Source organism: Oncorhynchus masou, chromosome 27 (assembly GCF_036934945.1).
Source record: "Oncorhynchus masou masou isolate Uvic2021 chromosome 27, UVic_Omas_1.1, whole genome shotgun sequence".
Taxonomy (NCBI): domain Eukaryota; kingdom Metazoa; phylum Chordata; class Actinopteri; order Salmoniformes; family Salmonidae; genus Oncorhynchus; species Oncorhynchus masou.
Window position 1 is genome coordinate 55,467,961 of NC_088238.1, and position 24,247 is coordinate 55,492,207.

At 45.7% G+C, this 24,247-nt stretch overlaps 1 pseudogene; it reads right to left on the reverse strand.

Moving 5' to 3' along the window:
- Positions 1 to 24,247, reverse strand: part of LOC135516439 (VPS10 domain-containing receptor SorCS2-like) — a 473,003-nt pseudogene that overhangs the window by 342,754 nt on the left and 106,002 nt on the right.

Here is a 24,247-nt window from a genome sequence, read left to right on the forward strand (position 1 = left end):
AGCCATTACCACCAGCCCGTCCTCCCCTATTGAGGTGCCATCAACCTCCTGTGCATGACACACATTTACTGTTTGATGGCTTTCTATTTCTATCATTAGAACCAGGACCCTGCCACTTGAGGACTTGTGTTTTAGAATAACAAAATGTATGTGTTAGAGTGATTGGTTCTGAGCTTCTGAGTCTCTGAAACGGAGAACAGTGGAGATGTCACTGCTTCTACTAAGTAGAAGCTGCTCTGGTCTGCCCATCAGGCCGAGTCGTGACCCTGTCTCCCTGGCACCAGACGGTGCCCACTGTCCTGCCCTGTGCCACACTGATTAGCTATCTGTCCAAACAGATGCCCGCTCTCGCCCCATGCCACCGACCCACTTTCTCTCTTTCCCAGCCCCAGCTGATGTTTTGTCGTTCTTCCAAACTGTTCTGTCCGTACTCAGTGCCAGTGTGTCTACTGAGAAGCACAGCAATGAGATAAAACGACCCACCACCCTTTAAAGGTGCACTATGCAGAAATTGTTCCGCCATTTGCAGGTTGCTAAAACTGTAATAGTTTGCTTAATTGCAGTTTATGTGACAAAATAAGAGAGTACAGTGTAGAGAATCATTGTACCATCTAAACCGCTGTGAAATATATTTTCCATTAAAAAAAATATTATTTTTTCAGCTGTTTAAAGCTGGTGTACAAAACCGAAAGTAAAAAACATTGAAACAAAACTTAAGAACGGGAAGAATAGAAATAGCGCACATAGATATACCGCTTCTTAGACTTGATTTCAGCGAGAATGACATATCTATGATCTATATCTATTTCTATGTGAATTATGTCTGGTCGCCAAAAAAGTTACATATTGCCACTTTAACCTCACCGTGAGTCCCTGTCCTGATCGGTGGACTTGGCTGTGGCGCCGATACAACCTGAACAGGTACTATAAAACAGCCTTTTGATCTTACCTCCAGAGGGAGCTCTCCAGGACCTTGCTGGAGTCGACGTGGTAATCCTTGGTCAGGATGAGAATGACCTGAGGAAGACGAAGAGGAGAGAGGAAGAGAGGAGGATGAAGGGCGAGTCTCAACAGTACAATATAAACTGAAACACGTTCACAGACAGAGCATGGTAACTATTGCAATAGCAGTATTTGGTTTGATTCAAAATGATTCAAAAATGTATTTTGAAAACTTTTTTTCCCTGGGCTGTGGCTGCAATGCTGATGATGAACCGTTTGAAGGAACACAGAGAAACCATTAGCCTGTGCAAATAGCTGTCTTGTTTTACACTTTAATTTGAGAAGGAAATGTTTACAGAGTGGTCCTCACGCAAGCCAGATGATGTGTCTCGTTTAACACTGAATATCACTTCAGGAGGAGCTTCAAATATTAAACCCCTTTAGAGTTTTATTCAAGTACAAGTGCTGAACATTAGGTTTTGTGGGGAAGAAAATCTGCCGTTGATATTCAACTCAACAGAGACCTAAATCATTCAAAGAACCAGAGCATCTTGCCCATCTGTTAATGGAATTGTATAATTCCTATATGTGTTCATTAATCAATTTAATTCAAATCACTCTGTCTGTTTCTGAATATTTGTAAGACCCTTATTTGCATAAAATGGACAGAGACCCGTCTTATCAAAATTAGATAATAGTATTTATTCTCGGAGCGCACTGCCATAGAACCACGTACAACAGTTTATATATAAAATATGACGTCATTGGTCATAGAATGAATCTCCTCCTCTCGACCAAGACAAAGCAGGTTCAAAAGTTTATTCCAACCCACTAGCGCACACTCCTGACACACACACTATATCAAGATTAACTTCTGAAGTCTCACCATTATCTATCACTATTTAGCAGACAGTTCCAGATAACGGAAAACCTGGAGAGGCTCTCGCTGTCTTATCTAAACACCCCAGAGTTATAGTTGAGTTGGTTCAAACATAGGTTAATGACCCTCTTTGCTTATTTAAAACACACAACACATTCCTCCCCAACCGAGTTGGAATGGTGTTTATTATGTTTAATTACTCCTTGTTCATGCTACATAATATATTGTGCAGCCGTCTTCATCGACCTTGCCAAGGCTTTCGACTCTGTCAATCACCATATTCTTATCGGCAGACTCAGTAGCCTTGGTTTCTCTGATGACTGCCTTGCCTGGTTCACCAACTACTTTGCAGACAGAGTGCAGTGTGTCAAATCGGAGGGCATGCTGTCCGGTCCTCTGGCAGTCTCTATGGGGGTGCCACAGGGTTCAATTCTCGGGCCGACTCGTTTCTCTGTATATATCAATGATGTTGCTCTTGCTGCAGGCGATTCCCTGATCCACCTCTACGCAGACGACACCATTCTATATACTTCCGGCCCGTCCTTGGACACTGTGCTATCTAACCTCCAAACAAGCTTCAATGCCATACAACACTCCTTCCGTGGCCTCCAACTGCTCTTAAACGCTAGTAAAACCAAATGTATGCTTTTCAACCGTTCGCTGCCTGCACCTGCACGCCTGACTAGTATCACCACCCTGGATGGTTCCGACCCTGAATATGTGGCCACCTATAAGTACCTAGGTGTCTGGCTTGACTGTAAACTCTCCTTCCAGACTCATATCAAACATCTCCAATCGAAAATCAAATCCAGAATCGGCTTTCTATTCCGTAACAAAGCCTCCTTCACTCATGCCGCCAAACTTACCCTAGTAAAACGGACTATCCTACCGATCCTCGACTTCGGCGACGTCATCTACAAAATAGCTTCCAACACTCTACTCAGCAAACTGGATGCAGTTTATCACAGTGCCATCCGTTTTGTCACTAAAGCACCTTATACCACCCACCACTGCGACTTGTATGCTCTAGTCGGCTGGCCCTCGCTCCATATTCGTCACCAGACCCACTGGTTCCAGGTCATCTACAAGTCCATGCTAGGTAAAGCTCCGCCTTATCTCAGTTCCCTGGTCACGATGGCAACACCCACCCGTAGCACGCGCTCCAGCAGGTGTATCTCACTGATCATCCCTAAAGCCAACACCTCATTTGGCCGCCTTTCGTTCCAGTTTTCTGCTGCCTGTGACTGGAACGAATTGCAGAAATCGCTGAAGTTGGAGACTTTTATCTCCCTCACCAACTTCAAACATCTGCTATCTGAGCAGCTAACCGATCGCTGCAGCTGTACATAGTCTTATCGGTAAATAGCCCACCCAATTATACCTACCTCATCTCCATACTGTTTTTATTTATTTACTTTTCTGCTCTTTTGCACAATAATATCTCTACCTGTACATGACCATCTGATCATTTATCACTCCAGTGTTAATCTGCAAAATTGTAATTATTTGCCTACCTCCTCATGCCTTTTGCACACAATGTATATAGACCCTTTTTTTCTACTGTCACGCCTTGGTCTTAGTATTTTGTGTTTTCGTTAATTAGTTGGTCAGGCCAGGGTGTGACATGGGTTTATGTTGTTGTATTTCATAGTGGGGTTTTTTAGTTATTGGGATTGTGGCTGAGTAGGGGTGTTGCATAGGTTTGGCTGCCTGAGGCGGTTCTCAATCAGAGTCAGGTGATTCTCGTTGTCTCTGATTGGGAACCGTATTTAGGTAGCCTGGGTTTCACTTTGTATTTCGTGGGTGATTGTTCCTGTCTCTGTGTTAGTGTTCACCAGACAGGCTGTATAGGTTTTTCACGTTCCGTTTGTTGTTTCTGTATTTAGAAGATATTTCATGTATCGTCATTTGTTTCATTAAAGACATGAGTAACCAACACGCTGCATTTCGGTCGGACTTTCTGGCGACAAACGAAGAACGCCGTTACAACTACTGTGTTATTGACTTGTTAATTGTTTACTCAATGTGTAACTCTGTGTTGTCTGTTCACACTGCTATGCTTTTTCTTGGCCAGGTCGCAGTTGCAAATGAGAACTTGTTCTCAACTAGCCTACCTGGTTAAATAAAGGTGAAATAAAAAATAAAAAATAAAATAAAATAAATATTCCTTATGAACTAACATTATTAATCTGATATAATAAAACAGGGTAGAGTTTAATTACTTATAGTTCTATTTAAATGTAGATATTGTTTAGTCATTATTGATAAAATTCCTAACACCATCATACATAAACATTCATGCACACGTGTGTGTGTGTGTGTGTGTGTGTGTGTGTGTGTGTGTGTGTGTGTGTGTGTGTGTGTGTGTGTGTGTGTGTGTGTGTGTGTGTGTGTGTGTGTGTGTGTGTGTGTGTGTGTGTGTGCTTGCGTGTGTCCCACTCCTTCATTGGTTTTTCATATTTTCAGAGAACTCTCCGGTTTTGACAGCAGTGCGGCCTGCTGGGCGTGCGTTGCCATGGCGAGGGATGCCGGAGGTTCAGAGAGCGAGCAGGTAGCCCTTTGGAGGTGTTATTGGCAGGTCGGTGGAGTGAGCTGTTAGGATCCAGGGAAGAACACACTGGGCCTTACTGCCCAGGGGCTGGTAGTAGCTGATTGGCCCAGGGCCCTGGCCAGGAGCAGGATCCAGGTAAGAACACACTGAGCCTTACTGCCCAGGGGCTGGTAGTAGCTGATTGGCCCAGGGCCCTGGCCAGGAGCAGGATCCAGGTAAGAACACACTGGGCCTTACTGCCCAGGGGCTGGTAGTAGCTGATTGGCCCAGGGCCCTGGCCAGGAGCAGGATCTAGGTAAGAACACACTGAGCCTTACTGCCCAGGGGCTGGTAGTAGCTGATTGGCCCAGGGCCCTGACCAGGAGCAGAGGTCTACAGAAGGCTGTGTTGAAGATTGCAGCTCTGTCGAGACCTCGGTGTATGAACCCCCTGGCAGTGTATAGGGTCCGAACCCCCTGGCAGTGTATAGGGTCCGAACCCCCTGGTAGTGTATAGGGTCCGAACCCCCTGGTAGTGTATAGGGACCAAGAAGTTGGATCCATTCCCGGAATGAACCTGGGGCTTTCTCACCCGGTGTAACGGCGTTCTTCGTTTGTTGAATGAGAGTCGGACCGAAATGCAGCGTGTTGGTTACTCATGTTTTTTAATGAAGAAAAAACGGAACTATACATGAAATAATAAATACAAAACAACAAAACGGAACGTGAAACCTAATTACAGCCTATCTGGTGAAACTACACAGAGACAGGAACAATCACCCACGAAATACACAGTGAAATCCAGGCTACCTAAATACGGTTCCCCATCAGAGACAACAAGAATCCCCTGACTCTGATTGAGAACCGCCTCAGGCAGCCAAACCTAAACTAAACACACCCCTAATCAACCACAATCCCAATGCCTACAAAAACCCCAATACGACAACACAATAACATAAACCCATGTCACACCCTGGCCTGACCAACTAATTAACTAAAACACAAAATACTAAGACCAAGGCGTGACACCCGGGCCTGAAATGCATAAATAAAGAGACCTGTTCCGAATGGTTCCGGCCTAGGTTCCGGCCTAGGTTCCGGCCTAGGTTCCGGCCTAGGTTCCGGCCTAGGTTCCGGCCTAGGTTCCGGCCTTTCAAGGGAGTTTTTCCTAGCCACCATGCTTCTACATCGCTTGTTGTTTGGGATTTTAGACTGGGTTTCTGTGCAACACTTTGTGTAAAAAGGGATTTATAAATAAATTTGATTGAAATTTGATAGATTTTTTCAAGTTGGCTGGATGTTCTTTGGGTGGTGGATCATTCTTGATACACAAAGGAAACTGTTGAGAGTTAAAAACCCAGCAGCGTTGCAGTTCTGGACACAAACCAGTGCGTCTGGCACCAACTACCGTACCCCGATCAAAGGCACTTAAATATTTTATCTTGCCATTCTCCCTCTGAATGGCACACAGACACAATCCATGTCTCAAGGCTTAAAAATCCTTCTTTAACCTGTCTCCTCCTCTTCATCTATACTGATTGAAGTGGATTTAACAAGTGACATCAATATTTCTCTAGCTTTCGCATGGATTCACAGGGACAGACATGTAAAGAGCAGGTGTTCCTAATGTTTTGTGCACTCTGTGTATGTTGCTGCTACTGTTCATTGTCTGTCATTTTATTCCTAGTTATATGTGCATATCTTCCTCAATTACCCCGTACCCCTGCACATTGACTCAGTACTGGAACCCCTCAGCCCAGTTATCATTACTCATAGACTCAGTACTGGAACCCCTTGTAAATAGCCCAGTTATCATTACTAATAGACTCAGTACTGGAACCCCTTGTATATAGCCCAGTTATCATTACTCATAGACTCCGTACTGGAACCCCTTGTATGTAGCCCAGTTATCATTACTCATAGACTCAGTACTGGAACCCCTTGTATATAGCCCAGTTATCATTACTCATAGACTCAGTACTGGAACCCCTTGTATATAGCCCAGTTATCATTACTCATAGACTCAGTACTGGAACCTCTTGTATATAGCCCAGTTATCATTACTCATAGACTCAGTACTGGAACCTCTTGTATATAGCCCAGTTATCATTACTCATAGACTCAGTACTGGATCCCCTTGTATTCAGCCATGTTATCATTACTCATAGACTCAGTACTGGATCCCCTTGTATTCAGCCCAGTTATCATTACTCATAGACTCAGTACTGGAACCCCTTGTATATAGCCCAGTTATCATTACTCATAGACTCAGTACTGGAACCCCTTGTATTCAGACACTCGTTGTGTATTTATTATTACTTTCATTATTACATGTTTTACTTTTCTATTATTTCTCTATTTTCTCTGCATTGTTGGGAAGGGCCCGTCAGAAAGCATTTCACTGCCAGTCTACACCTGTTCTTTACGAAGCATGTGACTAAATTCAATTTGGTTTGAGATGACTCATTCATATCCATACAATTTCCATCCATTTTCAGATGAGTTGAAGCTTTGACAGCCTGACGCATACTTTAGCCAATTAGAAAAGATTAATCGGTTCTAATTTGGTGTTTGTTCTCTACGGATCAGTCTGGCCAAAGCCTTAGGCCCTCAACAAACTTTAGTGTTTCCCCCTTGTGCCAGGGCAGCGTAATGCAGCTATAGGGATTTTTATTCCAAGAGGACAACAGGCCTCTTTTATGGAGGCTGAGCTACTCTTTAAAGCCCACACTGGGACTCAAGAGAGAGTTACATTATACACATAACCCAGAGTTGGTCGGTCCAAGCTCCACATCTCGGACCGACCACTGAGTGGAACACTGAGTGTACTTCGAGAGTAGCTCCAATCCCCATTCCACAACAGAGAGACAAGTTCTATCTAAGGCACTCTACAGACTCTCAAGACACTTTGGCTCAAAGCTGCTCCAACTCAAAGATCCATCCCTGCGGGAGCATGGGGTTCCAAAGACACTTTGGCTCAAAGCTGCTCCAGCTCAAAGCTCCATCCCTGCGGGAGCATGGGGTTCCAAAGACACTTTGGCTCAAAGCTACTCCAGCTCAAAGCTCCCTCCCTGCGGGAGCATGGGGTTCCAAAGACACTTTGGCTCAAAGCTACTCCAGCTCAAAGCTCCCTCCCTGCGGGAACTTGGGGTTCCAAAGACACTTTGGCTCAAAGCTACTCCAGCTCAAAGCTCCATCCCTGCGGGAGCATGGGGTTCCAAAGCTACTCCAGCTCAAAGCTCCCTCCCTGCAGGAGCTTGGGGTTCCAAAGACACTTTGAGGCCAGTGGAATGGAAACGTCAACTATCCCCCAAAGCCCTGCATTAAAGACCAAAATTGGTTACAGAAACTTGTGATAAATAAAAAATGATAACAGTTTCATTGACAGCTGTGCCATATAGATTGCAAAATAGTTGGGAAGAGATTATCGATGTACTGATTCCATGGTTTATGAACTGATACACAAAACAACGCCGAAGTTCTTCAATTTAAATTATTATACAAAATCCTTGGAACCAATAGAATGTAATATATTTGGGGGACACAAACCATCCCAAATTTGCAGATTTTACTGCAAAAAGACAGAATCATTAGATCATTTGTTTTGGTACTGCACATATGTAGCTTGTTTTTGGTAGCAGGTTCACGAATGGATGAGGAATTGCAACATTAACCTGGAGCTAACTCTGCAAATAACACTGATGGGTGACTTGAAAAGTCATAGTCAATTGATCAACAATATAATAATACACTTAGCAAAAATGTTTATCTTTAATTTACAATCTGTAGAAACTATGACAATAGAAAGATTCAGAACTTTTGTGAAACATCACAACACAGTTGAAAAATATATGGCAAAAATAAATCAAAACTGGATGGTGTTCAGAGATAGATGGGTGGGGTTGAGTAGAGCTGAAGGAATGGGACTGGACGGTGTTCAGAGATAGATGGGAGGGGTTGAGTAGAGCTGAAGGAATGGGACTGGACGGTGTTCAGAGATAGATGGGAGGGGTTGAGTAGAGCTGAAGGAATGGGACTGGACGGTGTTCAGAGATAGATGGGAGGGGTTGAGTAGAGCTGAAGGAATGGGACTGGTTGGTGTTCAGAGATAGATGGGAGGGGTTGAGTAGAGCTGAAGGAATGGGACTGGACGGTGTTCAGAGATAGATGGGAGGGGTTGAGTAGAGCTGAAGGAATGGGACTGGACGGTGTTCAGAGATAGATGGGAGGGGTTGAGTAGAGCTGAAGGAATGGGACTGGACGGTGTTCAGAGATAGATGGGAGGGGTTGAGTAGAGCTGAAGGAATGGGACTGGACGGTGTTCAGAGATAGATGGGAGGGTTGAGTAGAGCTGAAGGAATGGGACTGGACGGTGTTCAGAGATAGATGGGATGGGGGGTTGAGTAGAGCTGAAGGAATGGGATGGGAGGGTGTTGAAGGAAGATTCGGTGTTCAGAGATAGATGGGAGGGGTTGAGTAGAGCTGAAGGAATGGGGACTGGACGGTGTTCAGAGATGAAGGAATGGGGCTGGATGGTGTTCAGGATAGATGAGGGGTTGAGTAGAGCTGAAGGAATGGGACTGGACGGTGTTCAGAGATAGATGGGAGGGGTTGAGTAGAGCTGAAGGAATGGGACTGGACGGTGTTCAGAGATAGATGGGAGGGGTTGAGTAGAGCTGAAGGAATGAAGGGGGACTGGACGGTGTTCAGAGATAGATGGGAGGGGTTGAGTAGAGCTGAAGGAATGGGACTGGACGGTGTTCAGAGATAGATGGGAGGGGTTGAGTAGAGCTGAAGGAATGGGACTGGATGGTGTTCAGAGATAGATGGGAGGGTTGAGTAGAGCTGAAGGAATGGGACTGGACGGTGTTCAGAGATAGATGGGAGGGGTTGAGTAGAGCTGAAGGAATGGGACTGGACGGTGTTCAGAGATAGATGGGAGGGGTTGAGTAGAGCTGAAGGAATGGGACTGGACGGTGTTCAGAGATAGATGGGAGGGGTTGAGTAGAGCTGAAGGAATGGGACTGGACGGTGTTCAGAGATAGATGGGAGGGTTGAGTAGAGCTGAAGGAATGGGACTGGACGATGTTCAGAGATAGATGGGAGGGGTTGAGTAGAGCTGAAGGAATGGGGCTGGATGGTGTTCAGAGGATGGGATGGGAGCTGGACGGTGTTCAGAGATAGATGGGAGGGGTTGAGTAGAGCTGAAGGAATGGGGCTGGATGGTGTTCAGAGATAGATGGGAGGGGTTGAGTAGAGCTGAAGGAATGGGACTGGACGGTGTTCAGAGATAGATGGGAGGGGTTGAGAGATAGATGGGAGGGTTGAGTAGAGCTGAAGGAATGGGGACTGGACGGTGTTCAGAGATAGATGGGAGGGGTTGAGTAGAGCTGAAGGAATGGGACTGGACGGTGTTCAGAGATAGATGGGAGGGGTTGAGTAGAGCTGAAGGAATGGGACTGGACGGTGTTCAGAGATAGATGGGAGGGGTTGAGTAGAGCTGAAGGAATGGGGCTGGACGGTGTTCAGAGATAGATGGGAGGGGTTGAGTAGAGCTGAAGGAATGGGGCTGGATGGTGTTCAGAGATAGATGGGAGGGGTTGAGTAGAGCTGAAGGAATGGGGCTGGATGGTGTTCAGAGATAGATGGGAGGGGTTGAGTAGAGCTGAAGGAATGGGACTGGACGGTGTTCAGAGATAGATGGGAGGGGTTGAGTAGAGCTGAAGGAATGGGATTGGACGGTGTTCAGAGATAGATGGGAGGGGTTGAGTAGAGCTGAAGGAATGGGACTGGACGGTGTTCAGAGATAGATGGGAGGGGTTGAGTAGAGCTGAAGGAATGGGACTGGACGGTGTTCAGAGATAGATGGGAGGGGTTGAGTAGAGCTGAAGGAATGGGACTGGACGGTGTTCAGAGATAGATGGGAGGGGTTGAGTAGAGCTGAAGGAATGGGACTGGACGGTGTTCAGAGATAGATGGGAGGGGTTGAGTAGAGCTGAAGGAATGGGACTGGACGGTGTTCAGAGATAGATGGGAGGGGTTGAGTAGAGCTGAAGGAATGGGACTGGACGGTGTTCAGAGATAGATGGGAGGGGTTGAGTAGAGCTGAAGGAATGGGACTGGACGGTGTTCAGAGATAGATGGGAGGGGTTGAGTAGAGCTGAAGGAATGGGACTGGACGGTGTTCAGAGATAGATGGGGACGGTGTTCAGAGATAGATGGGAGGGGTTGAGTAGAGCTGAAGGAATGGGACTGGACGGTGTTCAGAGATAGATGGGAGGGGTTGAGTAGAGCTGAAGGAATGGGACTGGACGGTGTTCAGAGATAGATGGGAGGGGTTGAGTAGAGCTGAAGGAATGGGACTGGACGGTGTTCAGAGATAGATGGGAGGGGTTGAGTAGAGCTGAAGGAATGGGACTGGACGGTGTTCAGAGATAGATGGGAGGGGTTGAAGGAATGGGACTGGACGGTGTTCAGAGATAGATGGGAGGGTTGAAGGAATGGGACTGGATGGTGTTCAGAGATAGATGGGAGGGGTTGAGTAGAGCTGAAGGAATGGGACTGGACGGTGTTCAGAGATAGATGGGAGGGTTGAGTAGAGCTGAAGGAATGGGACTGGACGGTGTTCAGAGATAGATGGGAGGGGTTGAGTAGAGCTGAAGGAATGGGACTGGACGGTGTTCAGAGATAGATGGGAGGGTTGAGTAGAGCTGAAGGAATGGGACTGGACGGTGTTCAGAGATAGATGGGAGGGGTTGAGTAGAGCTGAAGGAATGGGACTGGACGGTGTTCAGAGATAGATGGGAGGGGTTGAGTAGAGCTGAAGGAATGGGACTGGACGGTGTTCAGAGATAGATGGGAGGGGTTGAGTAGAGCTGAAGGAATGGGACTGGACGGTGTTCAGAGATAGATGGGAGGGGTTGAGTAGAGCTGAAGGAATGGGACTGGATGGTGTTCAGAGATAGATGGGAGGGGTTGAGTAGAGCTGAAGGAATGGGACTGGACAGTGTTCAGAGATAGATGGGAGGGGTTGAGTAGAGCTGAAGGAATGGGACTGGACGGTGTTCAGAGATAGATGGGAGGGGTTGAGTAGAGCTGAAGGAATGGGACTGGACGGTGTTCAGAGATAGATGGGAGGGGTTGAGTAGAGCTGAAGGAATGGGACTGGATGGTGTTCAGAGATAGATGGGAGGGTTGAGTAGAGCTGAAGGAATGGGACTGGGCGGTGTTCAGAGATAGATGGGAGGGGTTGAGTAGAGCTGAAGGAATGGGACTGGACGGTGTTCAGAGATAGATGGGAGGGGTTGAGTAGAGCTGAAGGAATGGGACTGGACGGTGTTCAGAGATAGATGGGAGGGGTTGAGTAGAGCTGAAGGAATGGGACTGGACGGTGTTCAGAGATAGATGGGAGGGGTTGAGTAGAGCTGAAGGAATGGGACTGGACGGTGTTCAGAGATAGATGGTGTTCAGGGATGGGGGGTTGAGTAGAGCTGAAGGAATGGGACTGGACGGTGTTCAGAGATAGATGGGAGGGGTTGAGTAGAGCTGAAGGAATGGGACTGGACGGTGTTCAGAGATAGATGGGAGGGGTTGAGTAGAGCTGAAGGAATGGGACTGGACGGTGTTCAGAGATAGATATTCTGGGTCTGTAATGTATAAATGGGACTGGACGGTGTTCAGAGATAGAAGGGTTATTGTCCATGGGAGACGGTTTACTCCAATTAGGGTGGTTGGGAGCTGAAGGAATGGGAAAAGAGATAGATGGGAGGGGTTGAGTAGAGCTGAAGGAATGGGACTGGACGGTATTCAGAGATAGATGGGAGGGGTTGAGTACAATTACATTAATGGACTGGAGTTCAGAGATAGATGGAGGGGTTTAAAGCTGAAGGAATGGGAGCTCCTAAAGATTTAGTCAGTTACTGCTGGGAAGGGGTCTATCCCCACAGGAATGGGAATTGGAAAGCAGAGATAGATGGGAACTTTTAGTAAAGCTGAAGGAATGGGACTGGAAGGTGTTCAGAGATAGATGGGATGGGTTGAGTAGAGCTGAAGGAATGGGACTGGACGGTGTTCAGAGATAGATGGGAGGGGTTGAGTAGAGCTGAAGGAATGGGACTGGTGTTCAGAGATAGATGGGAGGGGTTGAGTAGAGCTGAAGGAATGGGACTGGACGGTGTTCAGAGATAGATGGGACTCTCACCAGTTGAGTAGAGCTGAAGGAATGGGACTGACGGTCATCTGCTATGCTGAAGGAATGGGACTTTTGTTCAGAGATAGATGGGAGGGGTTGAGTAGAGCTGAAGGAATGGGACTGGACGGTGTTCAGAGATAGATGGGAGGGGTTGAGTAGAGCTGAAGGAATGGGACTGGACGGTGTTCAGGTGATAGATGGAAGGGGAGGGGTTGAGTAGAGCTGAAGGAATGGGACTGGACGGTGTTCAGAGATAGATGGGAGGGGTTGAGTAGAGCTGAAGGAATGGGACTGGACGGTGTTCAGAGATAGATGGGAGGGGTTGAGTAGAGCTGAAGGAATGGGACTGGGACGGTGTTCAAGATAGATGGGAGGGGTTGAGTAGAGCTGAAGGAATGGGACTGGACGGTGTTCAGAGATAGATGGGAGGGGTTGAGTAGAGCTGAAGGAATGGGACTGGACGGTGTTCAGAGATAGATGGGAGGGTTGAGTAGAGGACGGTGTTCAGAGATAGATGGGAGGGGTTGAGTAGAGCTGAAGGAATGGGACTTCGGTGTTCAGAGATAGATGGGAGGGGTTGAGGAGCTGAAGGAATGGGACTGGATGGTGTTCAGAGATAGATGGGAGGGTTGAGTGAGCTGAAGGAATGGGACTGGACGGTGTTCAGAGATAGATGGGAGGGGTTGAGTAGAGCTGAAGGAATGGGACTGGACGGTGTTCAGAGATAGATGGGAGGGTTGAGTAGAGCTGAAGGAATGGGACTGGACGGTGTTCAGAGATAGATGGGAGGGGTTGAGTAGAGCTGAAGGAATGGGACTGGACGGTGTTCAGAGATAGATCGGAGGGGTTGAGTAGAGCTGAAGGTCCATGCCCCTGGACGGTGTTCAGAGATAGATGAGGGTTTAGAGCTGAAGGACTGGATGGTGTTCTGGATAGATGGGCTGGGTTGAGTAGAGCTGAAGGAATGGGACTGGACGGTGTTCAGAGATAGATGGGATGGAGGGTTGAGTAGAGCTGAAGGAATGGGACTGGACGGTGTTCAGAGATAGATGGGAGGGGTTGAGTAGAGCTGAAGGAATGGGACTGGATGGTGTTCAGAGATAGATGGGAGGGGTTGAGTAGAGCTGAAGGAATGGGACTGGACGGTGTTCAGAGATAGATTTCTTTGAGTAGAGCTGAAGGAATGGGACTGGACGGTGTTCAGAGATAGATGGGCCCCAGTAGAGCTGATGGGACTAGAGCTGAATGATGGGACTGGACGGTGTTCAGAGATAGATGGGAGGGGTTGAGTAGAGCTGAAGGAATGGGACTGCTGCTCCAGTTTCAGAGATAGATGGGTTGAGTAGAGCTGAAGGAATGGGACTGGACGGTGTTCAGAGATAGATGGGAGGGGTTGAGTAGAGCTGAAGGAATGGGACTGGACGGTGTTCAGTTATAATAGACAGGGAGGACTGGCCAGAGAGCCTGGAATGGGACTGGAGGTTTCTTCAGGATTGGGAGGGAGTAGAGCTGAAGGAATGGGACTGGACGGTGTTCAGAGATAGATGGGAGGGGTTGAGTAGAGCTGAAGGAATGGGACTGGACGGTGTTCAGAGATAGATGGGAGGGGTTGAGTAGAGCTGAAGGAATGGGACTAAAAACAAACAGAAGACATATTCTGTGTCTGTAATGTATAAACTGGAAGTAGAAGCTTAAGTGTTATTGTCCATTAGTTTACTCCAATTAGGGTGGTTGGGTTTGGGGAAAATAATATAGGATGGAATTTTTATATATATATATATATATATGAAGGACTGGAAATTATTCAGACAATTACATTAATGGAAGCCACAATCTATCTGCAATATTAAAGCTGAAACAAGCTCCTAAAGATTTAGTCAGTTACTGCTGGGAAAGTCTATCCCCACACATGGGGAATTGGAAAGCAGAGATAATCTGAACTTTTACTCAAAGTCATTGAAGTATGTGAAACCGGGAAGGCTCTTGTGTGACATCCTGCGATGCAGCAAGCGAGCATATCCCTCCGCCTCTTGCCTGGCCGCGTGCTGCCCCACTGTGAATCAGCTAGTGACCGTGGCAACAGACTGTCAGCCTCTGCAAAGCTGTCCCTCTCTATCCACACAGCTCTAATGAGACGCCGAGTAAGACCGAGACCTATCTGACTCTCACCAGCCAGAGACGTAATGAAACACCAATGCTGACTTCATCTGCTATGCTGAACATGTGGACTTTTTGCCAATTATGTTTTTTCAAGTTTTAATTGGCCTGCCCTGGTGAGGGAAGTGAGGAAAGTGGTTTACTGACAAGTTTAGGTGTTGATGGAAGGATGAAAGAGAAGAGTAGTGGAGAAGGTGGACGACTGGCACAGGAGAGAAGGAAGGAGATGTCTAGGTAGAACAGGTAGTTGGTCTCAGTCCTCAACTCTCAATTCAACATGAAAAGATAAATCGGAAGACGGGACAACTTAACACGGGGAGCTGGTCGACCTCTGAACTCTGAGTGCTGGGATCAAGAGTTCCACCAGGATCAGAGCTCCTTCCTGTTTGGCCCTGTCCGGGGGTGTCCTCGGATGGGCCACAGTGTCTCCTGACCCCTCCTGTCTCAGCCCCAGTATTTATGCTGCAGTAGTTTATGCGTCGGGGGCTAGGGTCAGTTTGTTATATCTGGAGTACTTCTCCTGTCCTATTCGGTGTCCTGTGTGAATTTAAGTGTGCTTTCTCTAATTCTCTCTTTCTCTCTTTCTTTCTCTCTCCTGAGGACCTGAGCCCAGTCCATGCCCCAGGACTACCTGACATGATGACTCCTTGCTGTCCCCAGTCCACCTGGCCGTGCTGCTGCTCCAGTTTCAACTGTTCTGCCTTAGTTATCCATGTTCTGTTATCGCACACCATGCTGGTCATCCCTGAACATTTGAACATCTTGATCCATGTTCTGTTATAATCTGAACCACCCTGGCACAGCCAGAAGAGGACTGGCCACCCCTCATAGCCTGGTTCCTCTCTAGGTTTCTTCCTAGGTTTTGGCCTTTCTAGGGAGTTTTTCCTAGCCACCGTGCTTCTACACCTGCATTGCTTGCTGTTTGGGGTTTTAGGCTGGGTTTCTGTACAGCACTTTGAGATATCAGCTGATGTACGAAGGGCTATATAAATACATTTGATTTGATTTTGATTTGATCAGATTCTAGAAGGCTATAAACGGGGGGAACGTATTTGGTTGTGATTTTCAGATTTCATTGGTGAAGCATTCCTCTGAAGAGCCCCACTTATACAAGATCTACTATTTCATGTAAAACAGAGTTGGGTAGTAAATGAGAGCATGCCTCTGCTAGTGTCGCCCGGGACTGGCACAACCACATGTGTGCCCCTGTTTGCAATATACAGCCCTGCATAAAAATACAGATTGCTTTGGGCGTTGCACATCAAATAGCATCCCAGAAGCGTCCTGTGAAATATGAAAAAGTAAAGAGAGCTTTTCTGTCTTTCTCTCCACTGGGCCGACAGAGATTCGGGGCATCATTCATCTGCATGTCAACACTCCCCTGGTCTTGTATCTGACCAGCCCATAAAAACACACAGTCCTATCCCTGTGCCACACAGTCCTATCCCTGTGTCTCCAGAGAAACCCCTGCTGTCCACACAGTCCTATCCCTGTCTCACACAGTCCTATCCCTGTCACACAGTCCTATCCCTGTGCTACACAGTCCTATCCCTGTGCTACACAGTCCTATCCCTGTGCTACACAGTCCTATCCCTGTGCTACACAGTCCTATCCCTGTCACATATCCCTGTGCTACACAGTCCTATCCCTGTGCTACACAGTCCTATCCCTGTCACACACAGTCCTATCCCTGTGCCACACAGTCCTATCCCTGTGCTACACAGTCCTATCCCTGTGCTACACAGTCCTATCCCTGTGCTACACAGTCCTATCCCTGTGCTACACAGTCCTATCCCTGTGCTACACAGTCCTATCCCTGTGCTACACAGTCCTATCCCTGTGCTACACACAGTCCTATCCCCTGTCACAGTCCTATCCCACACAGTCCTATCCCTGTCCCACACAGTCCTATCCTTGTCTCACACAGTCCTATCCCTGTGCTACACAGTCCTATCCCTGTGCTACACAGTCCTATCCCTGTCTCACACAGTCCTATCCCTGTGCACACACAGTCCTATCCCTGTGTCACACAGTCCTATCCCTGTGCCACACAGTCCTATCCCTGTGCACACAGTCCTATCCCTGTGCTACACAGTCCTATCCCTGTGCTACACAGTCCTATCCCTGTCTCACACAGTCCTATCCCTGTCACACACAGTCCTATCCCTGTCACACACAGTCCTATCCCTGTCACACACAGTCCTATCCCTGTGCTACACAGTCCTATCCCTGTGCTACACAGTCCTATCCCTGTGCTACACAGTACTATCCCTGCCCCACACAGTCCTATCCCTGTGCCACACAGTCCTATCCCTGTCACACACAGTCCTATCCCTGTGCTACACAGTCCTATCCCTGTGCTACACAGTCCTATCCCTGTGCACACACAGTCCTATCCCTGTGCTACACAGTCCTATCCCTGTGCTACACAGTCCTATCCCTGTGCTACACAGTCCTATCCCTGTCCCACACAGTCCTATCCCTGTGCCACACAGTCCTATCCCTGTCCCACACAGTCCTATCCCTGTGCCACACAGTCCTATCCCTGTCTCACACAGTCCTATCCCTGTGCTACACAGTCCTATCCCTGTGCTACACAGTCCTATCCCTGTGCTACACAGTCCTATCCCTGTGCTACACAGTCCTATCCCTGTGCTACACAGTCCTATCCCTGTGCTACACAGTCCTATCCCTGTGCTACACAGTCCTATCCCTGTGCTACACAGTCCTATCCCTGTGCTACACACACAGTCCTATCCCTGTGCTACACAGTCCTATCCCTGTGCTACACAGTCCTATCCCTGTGCTACACAGTCCTATCCCTGTGCTACACAGTCCTATCCCCTACACAGTCCTATCCCTGTGCTACACAGTCCTATCCCTGTGCTACACAGTCCTATCCCTGTGCTACACAGTCCTATCCCTGTGCTACACAGTCCTATCCCTGTGCTACACAGTCCTATCCCTGTGCTACACAATCCTATCCCTGTGCTACACAGTCCTATCCCTGTGCTACACAGTCCTATCCCTGTGCTACACAGTCCTATCCCTGTGCTACACAGTCCTATCCCTGCCCCACACAGTCCTATCCCTGTGCCACACAGTCCTATCCCTGTGCTACACAGTCCTATCCCTGTGCTACACTGGTTTGAAACTGAATTTGAGGCTGAGTTCTGCACGAAGGGAAGATCATTTTTCTTTAGAGAAGTGGTGGACAGGGCAAGTACAAATGCCACCATGAATCATTATGAGGAGGAGGCAGATGGAGCGTTGTGTTGGCGACGGCGGGCCTCTCCTCCATGACAAAATTGCTGAATAGTGGAGAAGCTTGATCCTACCGCTTCCACAAATGGGAACTGGCCGGAGCCCGAGAATACAGCTTGGCAGGCCCCAACTACAACTTATTTTACTGAAAGGGAAAGTTTGGCACATCCGAAAGGTCTTAACAGAGCAGCAGCTTAGAACAATCTTCCTGTTATTTGGGACAAGTTAATTACAAATACAAAAATGAATCATAACAACTGGAGCCTACATAGATCTGCAAATATGTCAAGACGAGAGAGACAAAGTCTGAGTGGGCATTTTGGAACGAACCACGACGGAAAAGCACGGTGTGGGCATTTTAATGACTGCAAAGTAAGTAAAAGGTCATTTGTGAAGCAATTGACCCTGGAAGAGTGTTTCCTTTCAACAAATACATGTCCTATTCACATAAATGTTCTATTCATTAGAGCAGTACAAACACTGGAAACTCTAAGCATTTCACATAAAGAGCTTCATAAAAAAAATGTTTTTGCCACAACGTCCATGCAACCCTTGTGGCAACATTGTCGCAGTCTGATGGTGACCCACTGTGGGAATGTTGTTCGTCAGCCTCGGGATGACATTTACTGGGGAAACATCAACTGGGCAGTCAGGACCCCTGAATAACAACGCACAGTTACAAGAGCCCCCAGTGAGCCCTTTACACCAGCGACATCATGAAGTCCAGCTTCACATCACCATCTTGTCTTTTTTTCTTTCCTTGAGACATTCTGCTACACTGGGGGTCTCGTTGAGAAGCTATCAATCAGCTTTAGAAGAGAGAGACGAGAAGAGTTTGGTGAAAGGAAAGGGAATGAACGGAAAGAGAGCAAGGATAAAGAGAGAGAGACGAGAATCGCCAGAGTTGGAGAGAAAGAAGAAGAACGCAGTCATTCATTTTTAAGGCAAAATCTGTGAAAAACAATCACTATATCAGAGTGTATGACTCCTTGGAGGCGAATACATTCTTCAGAAAACAGACCACACACAGATACACTTTTCATCACAGTCTGGAAAAAAAGAGGATTCCCGGTCAATTCAATTTGAGGAGTGACTTTGCTTTGCCTCCTCTTAACCCACTAGAGTGTACACATACACACACACATACACATACACACATATACACACGGATACACACGGACACACACATATACACACATACACACACAGAGACACACGGACACACACACATACACACATAGACACACGGACACACACACACATACACACATATACACACGGATACACACGGACACACACATATACACACATAGACACACAGAGACACACGGACACACACGGACACACACATATACACACATAGACACACATATACACACATAGACACACATATACACACATAGACACACGGATACACACGGGGACACACGGGCACACACGTAGTAGACACACGGACACACACAGAGACACACGGACACACACGGACACACACGGACACACACGGACACACACGGACACACACAGAGACACACGGACACACACGGACACACACGGACCCACACGGACACACACGGACACACACGGACCCACACGGACACACACGGGCCCACACGGGCCCACACGTAGTAGACACACGGACACACACAGAGACACACGGACACACACGGGCACACACGGGCCCACACGTAGTAGACACACGGACACGCACAGAGACACACGGACACACACGGACACACACGGGCCCACACGTAGTAGACACACGGATACACACAGAGACACACGGACACACACGGATACACACAGAGACACACGGACACACACGGATACACACAGAGACACACGGACACACACGGACACACACGGGCCCACACGTAGTAGACACACGGATACACACAGAGACACACGGACACACACGGACACACATGGACACAAGCCTATTCTCTTTCATTCTCACATACATTTCAAGTACTCTCCCTCCCTGCCTCCCTCCCTATCTTACAGTTTTTTTGGATTGCTTACACACTAAAAATAAAAGTAGTACACTATTAGCAAAACCTTACACTCAAGAAGCAAAACATCAGCCCATAATTGCACAACTATAAGCACATTGTCAACCTCACACTTGTTGCAAAACTCTACACACAGTGATTTGCAAACCACTAAACACACTTAACATACATTACACACAAAAATCTATCATGAAGTCACGTCCTTGCAATACCAAAGCACTGACTGTCAAATTGGTTCAACACAGTCATCAACACCGTCAAACCAATTGGTTCAACACAGTCATCAGGTGTGCAAACACTCATTTGCTTAATTGTAGACACACCAATCAGGTGTATAAGCTCTATAAAAAGCAGCAGGTGAGTTCATCGGACTTCAAGTACAATGGAAAGAGTCAGAGAAAGAGTAAGACGAGGAGGAGGAGTAGGACGAGGAGGAAGACGAGGAGAACGAGGAGGACGAGGAGAACGAGGAGGACGACGAGGACGAGGAAGACGAGGAGGAGAACGAGGAGGATGAGGAGGAGAATGAGGAGGAGGATGAGGAGGAGGAAGGGGAGGAAGAGAAAGAGGAAGAGGAAGACAAGAAGGTGCTAAAAGAGGACCGAATCTGACAGATGAGATCCGCGCAACACTGGTTGACCACGTTGTCAACCACGGCCTGACGCTGAGGGAGGCTGGACTGCGAGTACAGCCAAATCTAAGCCGATATACAGGGGCAAGTGTGATGAGAACATTTAGACTGGAAAATAGGTATTGTAAAAATATCATCATATCAAAAACATCTGCACGGTTTCAGTAACTGCTTACAGTACTGTATTCTATGCACTATCAGCACTTCTGTTACCCTTTCCTGTGAAATTACTGTACTATTGCATACTTTTTTTTCTATATAGGATTGAGGGTCGGGGACAACAAGTTTTGGCCAACAATGCTATAACACTCAAGCAGCTCCAAGCTAACATTGTCAATAACCACGCCATTTTCAACGATATCCATCAGGTCTCAACATCAACACTGGCACGCATCCTAAAAAAAAAACATATTCAAATGAAGCAAATTTATCGAGCGCAATTCCGATAGGGTGAAACGACTGCAGCATGATTATGCAGAGGTGTGTATTCACTTTAGCAGTGTGATCTTGCAAACTGTCTCATAATCTTTTACTGTACTGTAATATGTATACTAGACCTACACTGAACTACACAATTTTGCCTGACACTGTTTTTCAGAGTTTTACGAATGGATGGAGAGGAGATCCAGCATGAGTTCATTTACGTAGATGAGGCTGGGTTCAACCTAACGAGAACACGAAGGAGGGAAGAAACATCATTGGCCACAGGGCTATAGTCAATGTCCCAGGGCAATGTGGGGGTAATATAACACTCTGTGCAGCCATTACATTTACATTTAAGTCATTTAGCAGACGCTCTTATCCAGAGCGACTTACACAGAATGGGGTCCTCCACCGCCATGCCCATATGGGCCCTTACAACACAGCACTCATACTTACATTCTTGGACCAATTGCACAACATAACAGCAGCAAATCAAATCGATCATATGCAATGCATTGTTGTCTGGGACAATGTGTCTTTCCACCGCTCTGCTCTGGTTCAGAACTGGTTTCAGCAACATCCACATTTCACCGTCCTATATCTTCCACCATACTCTCCATTCCTCAACCCTATAGAAGAGTTTTTCTCGGCATGGCGGTGGAAGGTATATGATCTCCGTCTCCAGGCTGAGGTACCCCTCATCCAAGCCATGGAGGAGGCCTGTGACCAGATGGAGGTAGCAGCAATGCAAGGATGGATTCGTCATTCAAGACGTTTCTTTCCAAGGTGTCTTGCTAATGACAACATTGCGATGTTGATGAAATTCTCTGGCCAGATCCAGCTAGGTGAAGAGACAATGTCTAGTTATTAAAAAAAAAAAATTAAACTTACAATACGTAAAGTGACGTTTGGTTACAATATTATGAATCTCCATCATCAACATTTTGGGCATGTTGAGAAATAAATGAGTTTCTTCAGTCTGCAACATTGGTCTTGTGTAGTGTTTGGTGAATTCACATTATATTTGTACGTTGTTGATAGTAGCCTACTGTAATCATAGGGAAGTACAGCAGAGTGTAACTCGTGCAAACAGAGTATAGTAATGTGAAACGTGTGTGTTTCATATGGTAACAAAGTGTGGTTACAAGAGTGTTTAATTTTGCAAAGGATCTGTAGTGTTTTGCTAATTGTGTGTGTGGTTGTGCTAATTGTGTGTAGTGTTTTGAAAACACGGGCCCTGTTTTGAAAATCGTACTTAAGCAATAAAAAAAAACTGTAATATGTTAGCTAGGTCACAATTACCTCCATTCCTCTCCTTCAATAGCAGTGATAAGTCCTGTGTGGCTCAGTCGGTAGAGCATGGCGCTTGCAACGCCAAGCGTCGTGGGTTCGATTCCCACTGGGGCCACCCATATGTAAAAGTAGTGGCCCCAGCCGACTTGTAAGTCGCTTTGGACAAAAGCGTCTGCTAAATGGGATATATAATCAGGGCATTGCCCATTCAGATCTCAGCGTTCGACAACCTCGAGCGGCCATGTCTGTTAGAACACGTTTCTGCACGGACCTCAACCCTCCCTCTGCAGAGCCAGGCACCGGGCAGTGACCCATACAAACGCAGACGTTTTAACGGTTGTTTGAGACAGCGACCCCTCATTAAACTGCTCCGGGAGAAAGGGAGATGACTATTACATGGGCCTGTGAGTTTTGCTGGCCCTGCAGTCTAACCAATACAAAGGAATGTCTACTAGACTAACCCTTACACACATGGGAGATTCCATACAGTGAGGCTGAGGTAGTCAGCATTCCACTGGCTGGTTCCCACTATAGTTTATCTGTCTCCTATGCTACAGTGTTCTACATTATTCTACAGTAATCTACATTATTCTATAGTATTCTACATTATTCTACTGTATTCTACATTATTCTATAGTATTCTACATGATTCTATAGTATTCTACATTATTCTATAGTATTCTACATTATTCTATAGTATTCTACATTATTCTATAGTATTCTACATTATTCTACAGTATTCTACATTATTCTATAGTATTCTACATTATTCTATAGTATTCTACATTATTCTACAGTATTCTACATTATTCTATAGTATTCTACATTATTCTACAGTATTCTACATTATTCTATAGTATTCTACATTATTCTATAGTATTCTACATGATTCTATAGTATTCTACATTATTCTATAGTATTCTACATTATTCTATAGTATTCTACATTATTCTATAGTATTCTACATGATTCTATAGTATTCTACATTATTCTATAGTATTCTACATTATTCTATAGTATTCTACATGATTCTATAGTATTCTACATTATTCTATAGTATTCTACATGATTCTATAGTATTCTACATTATTCTATAGTATTCTACATTATTCTATAGTATTCTACATTATTCTACAGTATTCTACATTATTCTACAGTATTCTACATTATTCTATAGTATTCTACATTATTCTACAGTATTCTACATTATTCTACAGTATTCTACATTATTCTATAGTAATCTACATTATTCTATAGTATTCTTCATTATTCTACAGTATTCTACATTATTCTATAGTATTCTAAATTATTCTACATCATTCTATAGTATTCTACATTATTCTACAGTATTCTACATTATTCTATAGTATTCTACATTATTATATAGTATTCTACATTATTCTATAGTATTCTAAATTATTCTACAGTATTCTACATTATTCTACAGTATTCTACATTATTCTACATTATTCTATAGTATTCTACATTATTCTATAGTAATCTACATTATTCTATAGTATTCTACATTATTCTACAGTATTCTACATTATTCTATAGTATTCTACATTATTCTATAGTATTCTACATGATTCTATAGTATTCTACATTATTCTATAGTATTCTACATTATTCTATAGTATTCTACATTATTCTACAGTATTCTACATTATTCTATAGTATTCTACATTATTCTATAGTATTCTACATGATTCTATAGTATTCTACATTATTCTATAGTATTCTACATTATTCTATAGTATTCTACATGATTCTATAGTATTCTACATTATTCTATAGTATTCTACATTATTCTATAGTATTCTACATTATTCTACAGTATTCTACATTATTCTATAGTATTCTACTGCTGTCTTTTACTTTTCCATTTTTCTGCTTTTGTCCACGCTTTCTGTCTGTCTGTCTGTCTG